Source organism: Haliaeetus leucocephalus, unplaced genomic scaffold, assembly GCF_000737465.1.
Source record: "Haliaeetus leucocephalus isolate CR32 unplaced genomic scaffold, Haliaeetus_leucocephalus-4.0 Scaffold328, whole genome shotgun sequence".
Lineage (NCBI taxonomy): Eukaryota > Metazoa > Chordata > Aves > Accipitriformes > Accipitridae > Haliaeetus > Haliaeetus leucocephalus.
Genome location: NW_010972764.1, coordinates 4,447,426 through 4,468,914, shown reverse-complemented (window position 1 = coordinate 4,468,914; position 21,489 = coordinate 4,447,426).

The window sequence follows — 21,489 nt, the reverse complement described above, 5'->3', positions numbered from 1 at the left end:
AAAAAAAAGTCTCTTGCTTTTTATATAGTCTGGTTTATTAGATCTTTTGTCAATTTGTACCTGAGGTGTATACAATATAGTTTAACTCTTAGGTCTTTGAATGATGAGGAAACTCATTTTTAAGTAAAAAAATATATTTAAATGTATTTTCTTAAACTCTGGCTTTAATCCATTACTGTTATTTTTCCCACTTTCATGAGGATTAAACTGAACAACCTTCTTCCAAAAAGAAAAAAACTTGACACAAGTCAAGTATTCTTCCTTTTCTGTCTTTATTTTATTGTTGTTTGTAGCTCAGTTCAGGTGTATGAAAGTAAGGGATATATTGTCCCTTGCCTTTAAGCAGGAAGTCCCGTGGGTGTTCTACAAAACGTAAGGGAAGATGTGAACTCTTCTTTTCTTTTAGCTCTCCCACATGGATGTGCAAGATGTCAGACACAAGTACGACACAGGCAGGGGAAGAGTCTTGCACTTCGTCACGAGTCTCTAAGATCTGCCGAGTGCTGGTGCTGTGCCTGTGCACAGAAGTGACATTGCCTTCCAAGCAGTGATGCTGAATTTAGCAGTCTGTGAATTTCTAGTACCATTCTAACTACAGCCTATTCGCATCCCGTATTTTTTAAAAAAAAGAAGAAAAGTACATTACAACTTCTGGAATAATAATAAATCCTAGCGGAAACTGAAGTAGAAATAACGCAGAGCCTTAATTTTGCCAGGTAATGAATCATTATATTAAAAATGAGCCAGTATTCATCTTTATCATGATAGCTAATCAATGCTGTGAAGTTTGCTTCTCTGTTTTTGTCTCATGGCAAAAATTCTAATATAATTTAATCAAATGGAAGTGGAAATAATTTCCAAGTTAATTATTAAGTCCGTTGAGGATCAAAATGAGAAAGTAAGGCTGAAATGACTCTGAGAGCGCTAGCTTACTTAAAACTTGTGGTGGGTTGACTTTGGCTGGCTGTCAGATCCCTGCCCAGCTGCTCTCTCCCCCTCCTCAACAGGGCAGAGGGAGAAAATAAGATGAAAAAGCTTGTGGGCTGAGACAAAGACAAGGGCATCACTTACCAATTACCATCACGAGCAAAAAAGAGACAACAAGGGGAAAATTAATTTAATTTATTGCCAATTAAAATAGAGTTAAATGGTGAGAAACAAAGGCAAAACCTGAACCACCTTCCTTCCACCACCACCCCCCTTCCCAGGCTCAGCTTCGCGCCTTCACTCCTGACTCCTCTTCCTCCCCACCCCCAGCAGCGCAGGGGGGTGGGGGGCTGCGGTCAGTCCATAACGGCTCCTCTCTGCCACTCCGGCCTCCTGACACTTGTCCCTGCTCCAGCCTGGGGCCTTCCCACGGGCTGCAGTCCTTCGGGGTAAACCTGCTCCAGCACGGGCTCTCCACGGGCCACGGTTCCTTCAGGGCATGTCCACCTACTGTGGCGTGGGGTCCTCCATGGGCTGCAGCGTGGATACCTGTTCCAGCATGGTCCTCTCCACGGGCTACAGGAGATACCTGCTCCACCGCTGTCTCTCCAGGGGCTACAGGGAGATACCTGCTCCACCAGGATCTCTCCAGGCTCACAAGGGAATCTCTGCTTGGGACCGGCTGTGTCTGCCATGGGACAGTCCCAGCCTCCCCTCACAGAGACCGACCCCCCCCACCTCCCCTACCTGGGCACCTGCACCCAGTACACAGTTCAACATTTTTCTGTTTCAAAATAAGTTGTAACCAATGGCTGAAAAATTTTAGAGTTATTTTGTGCAGTAGATGCCGTGCTGTGGCTGGAAAATTCCCCCTCAGGGATCAACAGGATGGTGCTGGACTCAGTGCATGCCTTCCCTTTATAAGAAGCTCACGTGCCGAGACCAGACACAGGAGGCTTCTGTAACTACACTTGGAAGGGAGATAGACAGAAATAATTTAAGCATTGGAGCTAAGAGCACTTATATATTCACAAACATTTAGCCAATGAACTCTACACAGGGCTCAGCATTCTGCATTACAATCTCACAAGCTCAGATTTTCACTTACTTACTAAATCTACAGATGACTCACAGCTCTTTTAACAATAATGTGAAAAGCAGTACGTAAGCCACAAACAACAAAATGCTGTCTCAAAAACCCCCAATTTATCTCCTGCATGGCAAATTATCAATGTACAACAGGCAATCTGATTGAGAAACTACGACAATTCACTTCTAGATTGTCTTTAAACAATTTCCCAAAGGAGGAATTTGTGGAGAAACAGAAGATGAGAGAAACTGACTGGGGAAACCTGCTGTATCACTGGGAATTACTTTTCTTAATTACTACTTAAATGAAGCCTGCTTTCCCAGAAGGAACCACATCTGCACGTGACCAAACTGAGATCAGAGTTAGGATCTCAAAAAGCATTTGTAATTCAAGGAGAGTAAGGCATTCTGTGATCAAGATACTTAAAAGGTTATGTCTCACACCTTTTAGGTACTTGTGATCTTTGGGATTTAAAGAATATTTCGGTGGTCTTTTTACAGGTTCCTAAAACCAAAATTGAGAGCGATATGAAAACATTTTGTTGTAAATAAATCTTTTTTGTTCACATCCAAATAATTAGGGTGCTGGAAAAAAATGACTCACCAGAAAAGATCAACATTTTAATTTAAGAGAGGACAAGATTTCTCTGTACAAATATTTGAAAGACACCTGGGTCTAGAACACTTAACAGCTTCTGAGGAAAAAAAAAGGTCCAATTAAGAGTAATGAAAATTAGTAGTGAGAGAAATGTTTAGGGAAAATATCAGAAAAGCCTTTTTAGTGGTAGGATTAGTCATCATTAATAATTTCTATGGCACAATAATTTTGCGTATGTCTGCATTTATGTATGTCTGTACGTAGAAAGCAAGATCCAGAAATGATAAACAGTGACAGGATTAGTGTGGGCAGGGCGCAGGTGTAAAAAAATAATGAAATCTATGGCTGTATTGTCCTGTGGAATGTTTCCAGCATTGAGAGTGCCTAGTGCAGGATATGAATATTTCTTCGTTGACCTTGTATTTGGATTTGTGCAGTACTGCAGTGCTGTGATCACCTACATGCAAGACAGATGAATTCAAATCAGAACGGGTGCAGAGAGGGGATATTAGGATGAAAAAGGAGTAGGGACTCTATTTCACATGAGGAAATTAGAAGAGCGTGGCTTGTTCTGCTTAACAAAAGTAGAGAGTGAATGTTATTGTTCTCAGTTAATACATTGCAGAATAAAATTTATTTTAGGCAAAGAACAAGCCTAAGAAGAACAAGAAATCAAGGGCACAAATAGATCACAAATAAATGTAGCTGGAAGTTCAAGGTAGTTTTAAAATATTCATAGAATGAATCACAGACAACAATTCAGGTTGGAAGGACCCACTGGAGGGCATCTAGTCCAAGCTCCAGGGTCAGCTCTGAGGTCGGACCAGGTTGCTCAGGGCTTTAAGCAGTCAGGTCTCAAAATTCCCCAAGGATGGAAGCTGTGCAACCTCTCTGGGCAGCCAGCTCCAGTCCCCAGAGTGAAAAAGTATTTCCTTCTATCCTGCCTCTCCTCCTCTTCCAACTTATGCCCGTTGTGTCTCATTCTCCCACAGTGCCCCACTGCGAAGTGGATGGCTCTCTCTTCTCGATGACCCCCTCGCAGGTCCTGGCAGGCTGATGTTAGGCCTCCCCTGAAGACATCTCTTCTCCAGGCTGAACAAGACTTCAGCCTCCCCTCACAGGGCAAGTGCTCTGGCCCTCGGCCATCTTGGGGACCTTCTGATGAACTTGCTCCAGTTACGCCATGTCTTTCCTCTACTGGGTTGCCCGGGGCGCTGCTGGCCGTTCCTGCCGCCAGGTCACACCGCTGGCTCGTGCCCAGCTTGTGCCCGCCAAGGCGCCCAGGTCCCTTCCCGCAGAGCTGCTCCTGGCCAGACAGGGACCAGCCTGTGTCCTTGCACCGGAGCGTCCCGCCCAGGGGCAGCACTTGGTGTCTCTCCTTGATAAATTTCATGGGATTCCCTCTGGTCTATTCCTCCAGCCTGGTTAGGTCCCTCTGGACGGCAGCCCTGACCTGACTCTGTGTCCCCGCAGTCTGGAATCATCTGCAGACTTGAGACCAGAACTGTCTCTCATCTCCTCCAGGTCACTGATAAAGATGTCAAATGTCACAGGGCCCAGCACAGATCCCACCATTACTCCACTTATTGCTGGCCTATAGGCAGCGTAGGTCCCATTAACCACCACCTTCTGGACCCCACCATCCAACTGGCTTTTTTGCAATCAAATTATCCAACTATTCAGACCTCAATGTCCTGACGTTGAAAGAAGGCTATTGTGGCAGACAGCGTGGAAAGCCTTACTGGGACTGAGATAAATGACATCCGCTGCGCTCCTCACAATCTCAAATGCAGTCCTTCAAACACAGAAGGCAATCGGGTTGGCTAGGATAGCAGTGTTGGCTACTTAAACTAATCACTATCCAAAACTGTAAGTGGTGAAACACAGTCTTCCAAGGCTCCCAAGGACAAAGCCATTTCCAGTCACTGCTGTACATATAAGGTTTTAAAATGTTTAAAGCAAAAAAATCCAGTTTTATAGCAATTAGATTACTATTAGAGGCATATAGTTGAGGGAGTCAAACTCAGCAGAGGTCCCTGGACTGGACACACTCAAGAATCCTTTTGAATATCAATAAGAAAACCAATAGAAACAAAATAAAGCTGTTTCATAAACATTTTCTTGACCACAGAAGGCTAATCTGATGGGAGCTCTACAGCATAGCTCCCCGGATTCTCATTTTTTTCCTTTGGAATTATATTTACAATTCCACTTATTGTTAAAACAAGTCACGTAATAGTTAAAGCAAACCTTTTCACATATTCTCCTCTTGAAACTGGGTATCATCAGTATTAGCCTGCTCTGGTGTGTAAATCAAATTTAGCAATTCAAACAGCAGTGCGATGAAACAGGCAGCACGCTTACTGAGCTCTGCCCGTCTGATTACACCCCAGACCAAGCCACAACAGTTTGACAGGGATTTTTTTTACTCCATTCATAAGGTACCATTGAACCCGTCATGACTGCAAAGCAAACTGCTGTTAGCTACTCAGGAATTGCTTTGCAACTTGGACTCCACTGCAACAGAAACTTTGAGGAAAGGATATATGTGATTTGGCTGCTGACATTTCATACTAGTTGCTTGATAATGTTTGGGGTTTTTTAACTACGGAATATCTTAGTCTATTGCATCTCTGTTCTGAAAACAGCATATTCATGGAATGATTACCAATATTGAAATCTACCTCAAATCTGCGTACGGCAGCTCAGGACAATACAAGCAGGTGCTACTATACTGAGAAGCATACTTCTCCCTCGGAAACCTTAACAGCTGTTTCAAAGAGAACTGAAGATTTCTAGCGGACTAAATTTGAAAATGGTTTGTTATCGCCTGTCAGATCTGTGACTCCATCAATTATGTACTAGGGAACATGAACATTTCCTAATGATTGAAAAATATGAACTGTTAGCAGGTTTTCTGAAGAGAAATGAAGATGCTCTTTAAAACATTTCTTCTTGTTTGCCTTACATAAAAGAATTCAGTTTCATAAACCTTGTAACAATTTCAAAAAACCCTAGTGAGTTACCAGTTCCTAGCATTACCTCTTAGCTGTTGTGTAAGAGGAGATAAATCAGTGTTCAGGGCTGAATTTACTACTTCAGAGAGGACACCAGAGATGTCTTTAAAAACTGGTAATACTTGTATTTCATTTTATTAAAATTAGAAATATGTTTCAGATCTTTGCACATTCAGAAATTCGTCAGGCAGATACTGACATTTCTCCTGGATTGAAGAAGAGATATTTATAACGCACTGCAGAGTGCAACCACAGTCTGAATTAAAGGTGATGCATACATTAAAACCAGTTGCATGGCTAAAATTAAAAAAGAAACACTAGGAAACAGGCCCGTGAGAAGCATAAACACCTTTCAAAGATCACCCACAGATAATAGAAAAATAGCAATCAGTAGCATAATTTTTTCCCGCTGTGGCCAGTCAACTATCCTGCAGGCATGTAGAAACCCATGATCATCCTCCTCCTTAACGAGTTCTCACCTGACAGACTGAAACTATCCTTTCCCCTGGAGTCTCCACATGTACAAACTCTAGCTGAATTTGACCCTGACTTGTCACCATTTGCTCCCTTAGTTCAGAAGACCATAGCAGTGGACTTGAGGGGCTGTCCTCTGAAGGACAAAAGACATATCAGCTGGCTGAAAATTTGTAAAAGCCTCATAAAATGACATTTTCAGCATGAAGCAGCTGGCTCAAGCCAACCACAGAACTTGTTTTAACACCAGTCCAAGCAAACTGTGTTGACCCAGTCCGTACGAGTGCCCGAATTCAGGGTCAGCCATGGGAAGAGACCAGAAACGGCACCGAGGTCCCCACAAAAGCAGAGTTAAGGTGAATGAAAGGGGCTTGGACAGTGGTGGCTGGGTGACCTGGAGAACTTCCTCCAGCTTCCACAACGCCTTCCTGGCCCAAAACCTCACTTTGTCCTACATGTACATGAAGCTGGAGGAGGAACAGCCAAACTTCTAAAAGCAAAAAATTATGTTGAATAATTCATCTACAGGTTCCATTTTCTAGGCCTGACCACCACTGGTTCCTCAGCAAAGAGTACTTCTCCCCCCCCTTATTTTCAACTTTTGCCCTGCCGGTTTTGAAAAAGGGGGAAAAAAATTGCAGCCAAACGCAGGGAACTTTGTTTTTTCTAAGGGAGCCTATCAAAGTCACCACATGCTCCTCATCCAAATTTTGCTAGAATTTGGAGTGTTGGACTGGAGCAGCTAAGTCTTTGAAGAGGGGAATACTGCAAGAGGGGAGAGAAGCTGAATGTGAGCCATGTTCCCCCCTCGCCATGCCCCTGCAGTCAGGCTTCGCCTCGTGCAGCTCCGTCTACCAGTGGCCTGGGAACCGACCCAGTCCGTGGGAAGCCTTGGCGGGCTCTGTCACCGCTGGGGCTGGTTTTGGCTCCGGTCTCTGCTGGGTCTCAGCCCCTCTTTGCCTTTCTGCTCCGCTTCAGATGTCCCTGCCAGCAGAGCTGCCCCAGAGGAAGGTGTCCCCTCCTTCTCCCAAGTGCGACTCAACCAGAGAGCTGCGGTCAGGGCTTGACAGACAGCTGTCCTTCCTCCTGCCCACCACAACCCATACACCACACAGTAACCTGAATAAGTGAACCAGTTTTACCACATCACAAACATACAAACTCCTCCCGCGTAGATGCACAGACATACTTGGCTTTGTTTTTTCTAATGCAACCAGCCAAAATGAATAGTAGCTAGAGTCCGGTGTAGGGACAGAAATTCGGTGCCAGCTGCATTTCTCCTACTGGGGAGCACCCCTGAATATAACTCTTTCATCTCTCTTATAAAGAAAGCAATTAAATCCAGAAAAGGCCCAAATAATTTTAATATAATATGTTTTGTCCCTTCAGACGTAGCTTCCCAAACCGTGCAGTAGGTCCCTGATCGACTGATATAACAAGACAAGGAAACCTATCATCCAGGCACAGACTGGCTCTGTCTGGGTGGTGTTTCTTGGTAGACTTTGCTGTTTCTTGTCCCAGGCAGATTCAGCTTGTATTAATGACCTTTAGAAAAGAATCTGTATAAGCTTTTACACTTTGAAACGGAAACTTTGCTGTACATGGGCAGATATTAGCAATACATTTCAAGCTACATTCAGCTCACACTAGGGTGGAGTGTTCGTTCCCGCTAAACACATCTGGGCTATCACTCACTCCCAGACATTAAGGTAATTTATCCACATCCCAGTTTGCTGCTAATGACAATTTGGCATTTGTCCATGAAACAAGAGTTTCTAAAAGAGACCTGTTCAACATTTATCTCACATCAAGTGTTTATCACCTTCGTAGGACATTAATTTGGCTGTTACGTATTTAATAAAACACCCATTTACTCCAGTGGAGAAAAGTGTGCTTCATGTTGTTTATCAATTAAAACACTTAAAAAATGCAAACACAATCTCATGGTAAGTAACAACCCCTAATGACCAATCCACCATTTCCAGTCATTCATAAGGATAAATTAGTTTTCCTGTCCTCTTCCCAAATTCTCATGTTTTTCATGACAGTTTCTAACCCATCAGTCAGGAAAAGCCCGAGCCTCACACACTGGAAGACGCATGCTTTACATGATAGGACGGCTTTAAACTCACCATTTAGGTTGAACTAGCAGTCAGCTCTCGCGCCTTCACCCTGTTGGTGGAAGGGTTAGAGGTCCAACAGTCTTTTCCCAAGCATTATCCCGATGCTTAAATACTGTAGTAAAGGAACTGCATGTCAGCATTTGCCCCTGTTTCCCCAGCTGACATGGACTCTGCTCATGCCGCAGCAACCTCAAGAGCTGAGACACATTGCGCCCTACAAAAACCGCCAGAGGCCAGCAGCTGTCCCGTCAAGTGTCCGTGACCGCCCGTTGCACAAGTTAGTTGAACGGGCTTTGGTTCCTTCGCTATGTCTCCCCGTTCTGCCTTTCCCTTCTCATCAATACGCCTTGTTCATCTTGCTCCTTGCATCTTGCTTTTACTGCTGCACTCCGTGAACTCAAAAACCAGCCTGTGAGGATGATGCTCCCCAGGAGAGGGACTGCACGTAAAGCCCACGCCTCAGGACGTTGCTGGATCTAATGGTACCACCACCACCAGCCGGAGACAGGCATGCTCTGCCAGGAAGGACAACCTGAGCTCCCTGGCAGTGGACAGACTGCTTTTTTTACCTCATTAGTGACTCCGAGCCTAAGGATGCCCAAATATTCCCTCACTCCCTCCATGCACAGGCCAGCTCTTCTGCTGCTGGCCTTCCCCCCGGTGCCTGGGACCCCCTCACGCCTCGTCGCCCTGCTCTGGGCCGTGGCCACCGGCAGAGCCTGCCTCTTCGGCTGGCTGTCTCCAACGGGAAGGGAAAGAGCTTCACCTCTTCTATTGCAGCTTCCCAGAAAACACACGGCACTTCCCAAACTCCCACCTGGAAACGAGTCTACGTGCAGCAAAGGAGAGGCCACGTCCGGGCAGGCAGAGGTGGGGGGACAACAGGACGGACACAAAGTAATCTTAGCAGAAGCTACCTGAGACAAGGCTGCAGTAGTAGATCGGGATTAGTCCCGAGCAGAAACTGGCAGCGAAGCGGCATCGGTCAGCTATTCTCCTTCAATCTGTTTGCAAAGTGTCACAACCATCTCCCAAGCACCTGTATTCATGGGTCTCGGGTGCTGCCTGCTCTTTCCTTCACTTCTGGGTGGGGAAACTGACAGCCAGCGTTCACTAGAGGACATACCATATGTTCGGCATAATGTGGGGGTATAGGCCCGGCATTGTGTCTAAGCTATGGCTCGGCTGTTGTCTGTGCCCAACGCTGTCCTGCTAACCCCCTGTTACGTTTTTCTTTCTCCCTCCCAATGCCTCTTTGGCATGCCAGCTTTGAGGGCTCGAAAACGCTGAAACCTGTGGAGCTGCCAGTCGTCAGATTGAGATGCCTCTGGGTATTCGGGATGGCCATACCACTAGGATCTTTTGCCGTTCACTGACCATTTCCCTCCTCAAGTTCAAGGGAAATTTTAGCCTTTGGAGATAATCCTGGCGAGAGCAAAAGGCATTGCTGCGTGCAGGGTGTTGTTCTCGAATACAGAATTTCTTCCTTTAAAAGACATCCTCCAGCTGTCCAAAATGGAAAACTTGATTTATCTTCCACTCCTTTATTGAAAGGAAAATGTGTAAGAAGGCAGGAACAAGCCCCTGCCAGTGACCTGTGGGAGGACATAAATTGTCCCATTGTTTGAGGCCTCTTGATTACCAGGAAAAAGGCTGAATGAGGTGGACCCTGATGAAACTAGCAGACATCACTGCTTGACACCCAACCTCGGGCTCAGCTCCCTCCCTACCCGCAGTGGGAGCAGGGGGGCTCTCCTGAGGAGCTCCATCCCGCTGCCCTTACAGCGCATGGGTTTGCGGTGCTCCCATCCTCCTCCTCTGGCATCAGAGCGCAAGAAATTCGTTCTCCCGACAGTCATGGTAGCTTTTGCCTTAACTGAAGGAAAGCTTCAGCAGCTTCCCCCACCCCTGGTGGTAATGCTTCCAAGGACACATGACATTTTGGCATCACCAGCCAGATTCTTATGTCTAAGCTCGGACAGTGTTTTATATTGACAGTGCAAACCGCTTAGAATGAAAAAACTCTTAACTGATACAGTCCAAATCAAATTTAAACTGATTTATATTGAGATAAAAATGTAATATAAAAATGAGAAAAATCTCTTCCCAGGCAGATGCGGGAGATGTGGAGAGGCGAGATGGGAGCAGGGCACAAGGAGCTCACCTAGATGAGAAGTGACTTGAAGGAGGTGGACCCAAGCAATGGTGGCAGGCAGCTGGAGCTCCACGCTGCAAAGGATGGTGAAAAACCTGCCTTGTCCCAGCCGCTGTGACCTGGGGAAATTTCCTTCCTGACCCTAAAAGTAGCGATTGGCTTTACTCCAAGCACGAGAGCAGAAGTGGCACAGTCGAGCCCGTGAGGCCTCCCGGGGTGGTCCATGCATGTGGCCATCACAGTGGCCTCCTGATGTCCTGGATCATCTGAATCATCACCATGAGGAGGGTCAGGAGAATCAGGTTCAAGCCAGGGTCTGTTTGAGTAGACCACAGTAAATGATCCCGACACGTATGAGAACTGGCTGTGGTCTGAGGCTGCAGTTCTGGTTCTAAGAACCTGGTCTGATTTTCCAGCTGCGTGCATTCTGTTTTACACATCATGTTATTTTTTTATAACTGTTTGCTTTTCAGCATTTTGTTCTTACATATCTCCTCTTCTAACTTCTCCACTACTGCTCGCGAGCAACTTGCTAACAGCTAGCGCAAGCCTGCTTTCCCCTTTCCTGTCCTCCATTTATGAGAACCTTTCAATTTTTCAGATTCATCCCAGACTCGGTGGCAGCCTGGCCCAGGGGACAGCGCAGCCCCACAGCGAGTCTGCCTGTTGTGGTGTGCGGGGGTGTAGGAGAGTCCCTAGTACTAAATCTTGAGCCTCATCCATCATGAAGGTAACCTGATTTGCTCGTAATGAGCTTTGAGAGAATCTTATTATCTCAGGTGCCTAAATGCTGCCACAGTGGGTAGCTAAGTCCATCTTGTTTTTTAATATAAGTCTAAAATGTTTCGGTTCAGCCGTCATATGAGGGTTGTGAGCTACCTTGGTCGCTGCCAGGGACGTCCCTTTACGCTCTGAGAGCTGCCCAAATCACATCACTTACCAACAGCAACGCAGCAAAGCTTATCCATAATTCCCACCCCAAACTGCAGGTTGCTATTCCTCTCCCTCCCTCACGTGGGACGGAAGGACACTCAGCAGCTCCATCATTAGTTGACTCGTTCATGCCACAGGAGGCTGGGATTTGATTCCTTTTTTTGCTAAGAAATCTTGAACATGCCACAAAGCTTTCCCTTTTTTGCCCTGGAGGTTGCAAGGCTGTGAAAAGGATGCGTGCAACTAGTGCAGCCATCCGAGTACTCAGCCACAAAAAAAAAAAACCAATGTCATGACAAATCTTCTGAACAACGATTTATTGCAAAGCTAATTCAGATATTTAAGACATTGTTTTCTATGGATTCTCCAGTTTGTTGCTACATCAACGCTGTATAAAACACTTGCTTGTTTAGTTTTGAGTATGTTCTCAGCAAGGAAATGAAGCTTTGTTAGCCATTCCATTAGAAAAAGATTTTTCCATGGGAAACAGATGCAAGCTACCAAATCACATCCCTTTACACACAGGAAAATTGATTTTGAAGTGAGGTTTTCTGAGATTACCGGGCTACAAACCTGATTTATTGTGTGGCCCTAGCCCTCCAATCTGTAGTATGTGTTAAAATACAGAGCTACCTGAAAAATGCAGAATTTTTCATATCAGCAGAACATCCATTTTTTTGACTAGGGTATAAGGCAGCCCAAATATGGGAGCTTCCAAATTTGTAAGATTCCCAGTCCTTTTATATTTGCATTTTGTACTTCTTTATTGCCTTTTTTTTCCCTTTCCCATTTTCTTTGTTTCCTCTTCATGTAAGATAAAATTAATCCTTTGGAAGGCAGGGTGATTCATCTTCAGGTCCAATTGTAACAGTTTTTGTTGTCTGATGATCTCTTTACCTACAGTTTGTTTGCAACTGAGGAACATGTACTAACCGCATGGTGAATAATACTCCCTACATATCTTTCTAGACAAGAACATTACCCTGAAGAACCACATTATTGATCCTGGTTATTTGTAGATATTGTTATAAAGATTCCCAGATGTCAACATTACAGAGCTGGATACCACTTCTAGAAGTAGAGCCTGAGTGAAAAATACATTGACAGTAAATTTAAAATAGACACTTGGGATGATCAGCACACCCAGTTTTAGAAAATTTATTTTATGGGGTAGTGAAATATTAATATTTAAGCCTACTATAGTGCATCTTCTTGAATACTTCACTACATATAAAAAACTGGGCAGATTTTAGGGGCAGTATCCTTGTTCAATGTTGCATCCACTAATAACTAACATCTTCACAATGAACAAAGGGGTTTTTGCCACGTGTACAATTTTCACCATGTTCCATAACACAGCTTATCCAATACCTTCTGGATATGATGCAAGAAAACCTGTGAAAACTCTTAAGCCCCTAGTGTACACGATGCTGTCTAGCTTCTTGGTTATTGTCCTTGAACTCAGAAATTTCTCTCACTTTAAATCTGAATCAGCTGAAAGAAAGTAGAAAATTGTTGTTTGGGGAGGGTGGGCGGGAATTATCTTTCTTTGAAAAAAATGCAAGAATGCCCTTTCTGGTTTCCCTCTTTGGGGCTACAATTTGTTTAGGATGTATTTCCATTCTTATCTGAGTCATCTGATGCTGATCATCTGATGACTCTTTTTAAAAAAAAAAAAGTACTGTTCCATCCTTAACTTTCTAATAATGTTGATAATTGCATATTTACAGAAAACCTCAAGCATGTTGACAGTGTGAATCAACTGGTTGAAGAAATCACAGATAAAGCCCAAAGTCTCTTCAGTACAGTTGGTAAGTGGCCAAGGTAGGAGAGGAAAAGCAAAGTTAGTGATGGAAGGGACGCTGGCAAACAGGAACGTAGGCTTTCATCCTGGCTCTGCTGAGGACTCTTCACTCACTTTGCTGCTCTGTGCCTTGGTCCCCCTCACCCTTTATGTAGTTAGATTAGAGTTTATATTCTTAGATTTGTTAATTTTAATATAAAGCTTCCTTGCTGTGCATACATAACATATCATAAGGAGCCTCCGCTCTCCAGCAGGGCCTTTTAAAGCCTACCTAAACGTAACGTAATGTAACATAACAGGATCCTCATTCTAAATCTCCAGGATAATACTAAACTTGTGCTAAATATGAATCCAGCATTTGATGCTGGCTTGAATACAATTAATTTGATAAGTGAAGATACAGTGCAGAAAAACATATGCAGATTCAGTAAGACAGACATACTGTTTCCAGAAGAATATTTACAGAAACACATGGGTGTATTGAAACTCTGGTTCTAATGCACTCATTCAAATGCAATCAGTTTGATCAAGGGGGAAATTTAGAAAGAAAATATAAACCCAGTGATTAAGATCTTTGACACCAGGTTTGGTGAGGAGAAAACCCCCAACATTTTTATAGAGCCTTCCCTTATAAAAGAAAAGGCATATTTCTGAAGAAAATATCATCCAGATTTTACAAAGAAACTTAAGACCCCGTAGCATTTTCACTTTTGCCAGCCTTGGCCTCTCTGCTTACATGAAGTCTCTTTCAAATTGAGCCGCCATTTGCTCTTTCAGATTTTTGTTTTTTCCTTTCGTCCTGTTCAACTCGAATTCTCAAGTGGTTTCACGATGACGAAACAGTTCTACTCAGCCAAAGTGGACGACAGCCAAAATACCCAGATAAAGAGATTTTCAGATGAGCTGGGGGAAATTCATTATGCTGAAGCTACATCATTATTTTCAGCAGCATTTGGTAAAGTGGAACAGGCAGTAGGTGATTATTAATCATAGAAACATTAGTACTTTGGCTCCTCTGTGCAACCTTTCCTCCCGTACTTTAGTATGTTGTTTCTCTGCAGTCACGCTTGCTCTGGGCTATTAGTCTTAGACTTACATTGTATGCACCATCTCAGCATCGATAATAATGTAGAAGCTTCCTCTGCAGAACTAAAGCCAGGGATGCTGCTGTTGTACAAAAGCAAGCAATAATGCTATTTTAACCCAGAGCACTGAGAATGCTACAACCCACAGAGCAGAAGCATGCAATGACTAAATATTTTTTTCCACTTGTATAAAAGAGAATCCTTTCTCACTTACAGTGTAACCTTTCCTTGGTCTCATCTGCAAGTTAGATGAATCAGCCTTGATGGCATCTGGAAGAGGGGATAACTCTACTTACTTGGGAGCAGTCACTTATTTGTCCTCTCCTGCAGTGTAAAGTCCACAGATTAATGCCAGTGAATTGCATACTGCTGTTCAAAGGATAAATTAGAGCAGAAGAGAGAAATATTGCAGAGGAGAGGTTAGATTTTTCTGAAGAGCCTTTATTAAATCACAGTGTATTTAAATGCAAGTTTCATTTAAAGAGGACCAAGTAATACAGAAATCCACCTGTAGGAACCTGAGCTCAGAGCCAGACTCTGACCATGAGAAAAGAACAGAAGCATCTCATACAAGTTTCCCTATGTGCGCACTGCAAATCCACCAGTAATGCTTGGCTATTGTTTCTGGAGGAAGCTAAAGGATTAAAATACCTGAATCTAGAAGATCATAATGGTGGCACATACCAAAAAGTTAAAAAGTGACTTTCAGTAGTGACAAACAGGACACAACTCTGGCTTATTTAACCCACAAAATGCTCCCATGTGGCTTACTTGGTAAAAACCATGTCAGCCATCCCTAAGTGTCAGAGAGAGCATCAGTTGTCCCTGTTGCAATGAGCTGAGGTCTCAACAACTTTTACCAAGCAACAATTGTAAAAATCCAGCCACCTGTATACCAGCTACTTTGGGACAGTGAAATACTTGTGCTACATCACTATACTACACATTTTAGGCTGTTTCAATCTACTTATATTAATTCTTTAGAAGTCAAAATTATTAGACCTAGACTGTAATTGCTGTTCTGGCATTGAAGTCTATTCTTCCATGCACAGTGGTCAGGGACTGATTTGTCTCTATAGAGCTCACGTTTTAGTAGAGGAAGAGGGAAACTTGTAGACAGCAAGAGACAACAATGTCCTAAGAGTAGATGTGAGGCAGCCTTCCTCCCCTGCCCCCATAAACCAGCTGTTTTAAAAAGACATTTGAACGCTAGGTAGCGTAGATATGAGCTTCTCTACAGATGATAGGAGAATGGGTAATTTCCCACAAAGGAGCTCCCTTCACTGATACTATTTCTGAATCAAAGTTCAGGTTTTGCAGTCTGCAAGCAGATCAGGTTACTTGATGACCAAGGGGTTCCTTGCCTTAAAAGAAGAATTGGATCACTAGCAGCAGTGACAAAAGCCATAGGAGCAACACAGTGAAGCAGCACGAGAAGAGGTGGTCCATAAAGTAAAAGAAAGCATATATGTGCGCCAAGCTGCTGCATAATAGAGAGGCTGGAACGTAACATAGATTTAGACTTTCTCAAATCACAGCAGGATTGTCTCGGTTAAGACACAGAATTCATTCCGCACCACTGAAAAAAGGGGAGGATACATTTTGTTGGAGCTTTTTTTTCAGATTATGCTTCCGGGTGACAGCTGTGTCTGCTCTCTCCATTGTAAGAGTGCAGTGATAAGTAGTGACACAAAGACCTGTAAGAAAACCAGCTCTCCTCTCCCGCTCCCCTGCACCCCGACCGCCTGTTGCACACCGGTATCAATGTGCGCGTTTCAGAAGTAGGCAAAGTGAGATCCAATTTGTCTGATAGGTGTTTTCTCCTCTAGAGCCAGATGTAATTGAATATTGGGTGCATAAGCAATTCCACTATCTAAATTGCATACAATTTGTTCTTAAAGAGAAAGAAAATGCATTCAATTCTGATGTTTGTGCAATGCCCTCTTCAAGTTAGGTTAATTAAGCCAGTACCGTTAGTTGCGCAGAGAGGAGTTTTTTCTGCCTAGAATAAGCAGGGCTGGGAGATTTGGGCCCTTTATCTTCTTGGGATGATCAGTTAGAAATGTAAAATCACAAAGGCAGTTAGTGCTTGTCAGCTGTGATTGAACTTAGCTTGACAGCTGGCCAGCCTAATGGTAAATGTGCTAATCATGATAAAAGCAGGGCAATTAATCAGAGCATGGCAAGGACGTGGTGTTAACAGTGCTGAAAGCAAGCAAAGGAAACCTTCCTGCATTACAATACATACTTTTCTTCCCTAGGGAGCTTTTGGGATACCTATTATGGAAATGTTTACTTCGGTAACACCAGGGGGGAAATGGTGCAGTGACGCTGCTAATGGTTATAGCCTTGATGTTTTTTTACAAGGTAAGCGAGCGGTTATCTATACAGAGGGACAGCAGTAAAAGTATTTCCTACCTCTTCTGTGATGAGTCTCATAAGAAAACTTAACCCAGCAAAGAATACACGGTATAACTCAGAAACTGAACTAGTACAGCTAGGAAAGACCTTTTCCTATTGAAGTCAGAGGGACCTGCATATGGCTAATAATTAGGAGACACCTTTTGGTCAGCTGTAATAATCCATGGCGTTAAAAGGATTGCTGTTAAAGCGCAAGAGCTTCCTGCTAATACTTCAGGTAAAAAGCTACCGCTTTTATGCCTTAACCATGGCTACTTGCCAGCTTTTTATTTTTATTTTTGGTAGAAATACGCTATCTACTTAAAGGAAGAAGAAATCCTCTTGAAACAAAGGCCTGGGAAGCCTCGGTTCAGTAGCCAGCTCCTGGGCAAGTCACCGATGTGCTCAGAGAAATACCTGGATGGAAACGCAACACGCGCTGCAGCCCTTTCCGCACACCCCAAAGCCAAACACTGGCTCGGCCCCTCCGTGGACACGTGGGATCCTGCCCCGTGACCCACCAGCGGCTGGCGGGAGGCCACCCATAGCATCCCCAGGCTGGCCAGAGAGGAGCTGAATGAGGAAGAGGAGCTGCACAGCCTCCTAGAAAAGGGGCAGGGGCAGGGAATCTGCCTGGGCTTTAACGGCTGGCTCTGCTCAGCTGGTACCGCACTGGCTACGAGAGGATGTGGTTTGAAAACGGGACATCCTGCACGTATCCAGTCGTGCTAGCTCTGGATTTTGCTGCCTGTGGTTCTAAGGACACTTACCGACTTGATAGGTTTGTTATTTTTCTGAAAAAAAAAAAAAAATTACACAGACTGAGAGAGAGCAAATTTACAGCAGCGTTTAATGTTTCACTCAGAGTCACTGGATCTTGGGCTCATGATAAGCCATTCACCAAGCTATAGCAGGATTCCCATGTGGAGAGATCACTGATACGGATTCATAGCCTCTAAGGCCCAAAGGAATCATTTTCACAAGCCAGGTGTCTATCCTGCAAAGCCCAGACTACCAAAAAAAAAAAAAAAAAAAAAAAAAAAAAAAAAAAAAAATCCCATGAAGACCATCCAGCATGGTAAAGCACGGGACCCTTCACTAGCTGATGACAGAAATAAGAGATAACAGCTATAGACTGGAGGTCTGTGTCCTCAGGAATAAAACACCATTGTTTTCATAACAGCAGAAGAGACCCCGGCTATCAGTGAGCCACGACTCTCCCTTGCTGAACAGAGGGATTGCACTTAGCCATATATAAACTCAGAAGATGACAGCTCGCAGAAAATTACATGAGGTAATAAAAAAAGTGACAGGGAACTGCCTGCTGGATTGTCATGAACAGGAGCTGTGAGAAAACGTTCACCCTGCCAGGCATTTCCAGGAGCATCAACATTCAGCTGCTCTCCCACTGTAAAACTATCTTGGAACACCGACTGCTGCTGCCGCCGAGTGACTTTGGACAAACTCGGTGCACAGAAAAAACGGTCCTTCTGACAGGTACAATGCCAAATGCCCATGCTTTGCATGTACGGCAACAGCAAACTAAAAAAAAAAAAAAAAAAAAGAGTGGGAATGCGGGTGGAGAGGGAGCAGCGCACATGCACGCACGCAGAGCCACTTACAAAAGCATTCCCAGTTTGCTCTCACACGTGGAATGCTCAGATAACCTGTACAGGTACCGGTTCCAGGCAAGCCCTAAAGACGTAGTAACATAAGATCAGAGAAAACAAATCGTTACCCATCAGCATCACCGCCGCAGCAGCACCTGGCTTGCTTTGCTCGCTACTTGAACGTGGATTCAGAGAGTTAATTTTTCTCTGTGGGTTTTGCAGGGAATGCATTTTAGCAAACCAGCAATTCACAATGCATTTGGAGATGGAGAAACCCTGAAGGTTTTCCCCTTCTTCTTACAAGAATGTAACATCTGGGCAAGGATGCTGGTCCTTTTCCCGCAGATGGAGCCCTTGCTCAAGCAAGCGGCAGCGCAGGTTGGCTGAACCCCAGGCTGGGGGAAAACCACTCTGCTGCAGAGTCAGTCTTATCAGATTGTGGGGTTTGGTTGCTTGTTTGTTTTGCTTTTTTTTTTTTTTTTTTTTTCACTCCGGGAGATTTATATTAAATGAGCTGGGTTTATTAGCAAATTCCAGGAGGAGACAGGATGGTGGGGAAGTGTAGAGCGGGACCAGCAGCTCGCCGCTGGCCTAACAGGGGCTCAGGATCACAGCAGGACTTGAAATATATTAAAAGTATTTAAGCAGAGTTGTCAAGTAACCATGTTGTGGTTTTTGGGGTTTTTTTTTGCCAGGAAAAGATCCCATTCTGCAGGAATCTGTAAAATCTGGTAGCATTTTGATCCCATTTCCTATCACTGCTTGTGATTAGCAGTCGACCTTTCTGTAGGACTCATTTATGGATCACTCTGCTTGCACAGGTGAGGAGTGTGTTACCGTTTGCCATCCGTACAAGAGGAACAGCAAGTGATTGAGCACAGCAAGCCATAGCTCCTGGAAAGAGCCAACACAAATCTGCAAATGCCATTTTCCCCTAAAACACTGCAGGTTTCAAATTTTGTTTTATCCTGAACTAGGAGAAAACAATTTTTAAAGTGTTCGCAGAGTAGAGCTATACATCCAAATGAATCATGCTAAACTCAGTAAAATGATACATGTTGATGAACTCCAAATGTTTTATTTGGAAGCTGCTATCATTTCATTGAATTGTTTTTAAGTGTTTTTGTTCGAACAGTGAATGGAGACATTTTTTGGAGGGAGGTTGGTCAGGTTGGTCAGGAGGCAGGTCAGACTCGGAAGGACGGGAATGTAACACGGGTTTTATCCAACCCAAAATGAAAAGCCCAGCATTTAAAAAAAGTTTTAAAATTGTTTTGAAAATATTTTGGTTCTGTGTCAGTGAAACTGATCTCATTTCACAATTCACAGGGAATTAAATGGTTTCATAAAAAAAAAAAAATTCAAGAACAAAACCAGCAATATTTTTGATCCCGAAACACCACATTTCTTGGCTGCCAGTGAAGCAGAGAACTAGATTATAATACTGAGACAGATGTTGTCAATAATAGTATGCCAAGAAATAACTATATGTCTCAGTATGAGAGTCCTCTATATTTTGAATCTGGTCAGGCTATGAGGAAACACAACAACATTCCAGGAAAATCAAGAGCTGTGACATTAACTAATATCACTACTCAGAAAATATGATGAAGATAAATGCATGTGCTGAATATACTGCTTTCATACTGGGTGAGCAATGAAGTTTGAGCCCCCACAATTGTGAAATTTGGTGTGATATGACAAAAATAGTTAGTTAGTTATGATACAGAACCACAAACTCTTCATTGCTTTGGAACTGAACCTCTCAGGTTCTCACCTGAACCTTGTCTTGAGTGAATCTGACAAAACCCACGTACTCCTTTTCTTCAAAAAACGAAGAATTCAAAGGAAGTGCTGCATGCCAACACATCTTCAGCAGAGGAAAGGCTGTTCAGACTGCAAGGATCTGCTCGAGGATGACTGTCTTTGGAAGAAGTCTCCCTTGCTCTCAGAGGTGCTGTCTTTCTCAGCAAGACGCAAGCAGCAGAAGGCCCTCGGACCAACTTTACAAGACGAAAGAAATATAAAGAGTAGAATCTAATTTTCAAAATTGACATGAACATTTAACGAGACATGCAACCAGAATACTTCTTAAATCTATTATACTTGCTATTTGGCAGTTGTATAATTTGGTATTTTAAAGATAAGGTATCTTGTCACGGGTGCCATGATTTTTCCTAGTGATGTAAACTTCCCAGTACGAGAATGGACTGTTACAGGAGCCATAGCTTTCAGTCTGACACTGTTGGGACAATACGTGGCTTTACTTTGGGTAATTTCTACTACTTAAGTGAAATAGAAATTTGATCACCTTTATCATTACGAGAATTTAATCTTATTAGAAAGGATGAAGAAGGAAAGATGGGAAGTTTTCTCTGCAGAATAAATCCATTAACACCTCCATCTTACAAAATAAAGCAGGATAATCTTTCTGCATGTTATGAGGATAGAAAAGACATTCCTACCTTCTTATTTAAGTAGGCACTGTTGCTTAGCAACGAAAGCTGATATTGCCTTCAATGAGTATCACAAACACCACGATTCAGCACAAACATTTATCATTTTCACATGAATGGCTCACCTTGGGTAATGATCCAGGATGACTGTTTTACAGGAAAACGTTCACGCGCAAAACAAAAGTAAATTAATTTCATGCTGTCATCAGCCGCCAGATTTTTCCACACAAACCAGCCCTTACTTGCAAAGGATCTATCAACTGTTGTAGCTAGTGAAAAAAAAACCCCAACAAAACATTTGGGGGATAGCTTTCAGCATTTAATAGTCTGAAATCATGGAAAGCAAGGCTCTAGCTCCTCTTTTATACATACAGTTAATGGTTTATGGTAAAATCTTCCTAGTTTGGCCTTCAGAGGGAAAAGTAAAAAAAAAAAAAAAAAAAGGATTTCTGAGAGACCTTCAGGGCATCTGCTAGGTGGAGCGAAAATATGCTGATTTTAAGTCAAAACGAAGCAGGTAGGGTGTGAAAGCCACTGCACAAGCAGGGAAGATGACGGGGAGGGGGGAACCCACAGCAAAAATACCGAGGGAACAACCAACCAGAACAAAGAGACTATTAACAGCAAATTCTTTAGTGCTGAGAAACAGGCAGCAGTGCAAATTGTCATCACCTTGTAGAACGTAACGCAGGAAAAGACACTTGCAACACCTTCAGGCATCCGGGCACGCTGCAAACCGATGCAACGCGGCCGCCGGCAGCAAAGGCCCCTCCGCGCTGGAGCCCGCACGATGGTCCCCGCTCCAAAAACTCAGCTGG